The sequence below is a fragment of the Penaeus monodon genome, chromosome 15 (assembly GCF_015228065.2).
Source record: "Penaeus monodon isolate SGIC_2016 chromosome 15, NSTDA_Pmon_1, whole genome shotgun sequence".
In the NCBI taxonomy this organism is placed as follows: Eukaryota; Metazoa; Arthropoda; class Malacostraca; order Decapoda; family Penaeidae; genus Penaeus; species Penaeus monodon.
The window spans coordinates 38969442-38969655 of record NC_051400.1 but is presented as its reverse complement, the minus strand read 5'-3'; the positions used below and the strand labels follow the sequence as shown (position 1 = coordinate 38969655).

Sequence of the window (214 nt, the reverse complement as noted above, 5' to 3'; positions counted from 1 at the left end):
TGTACTGACAATATGTATAGGCTATTTTTATTTTCTTTTTGAAGTCTACAAACAAGTAAAACCTCACTCTATTTACATGATACTTTTTCATGAAACAGAGATGTGTACATAATGCTATGCACAGCTTTGGTAATACATGATCTGACTATGGAAAAACATAAAGAGGGCGGAAAAAAGGCAAAGAAGAGTGAAAAGGAGAATTTCTTTTTGCATG

General features: G+C 32.2%; 1 protein-coding gene across 1 annotated transcript in view; it reads right to left on the bottom strand.

Moving 5' to 3' along the window:
• Window positions 1-214, bottom strand: part of LOC119582027 (probable ATP-dependent RNA helicase DDX46) — a gene marked incomplete at its 5' end in the record, with an annotated part of 8698 nt that overhangs the window by 458 nt on the left and 8026 nt on the right. Inside the window, 1 exon segment of the mRNA XM_037930237.1 lies at window positions 1-214.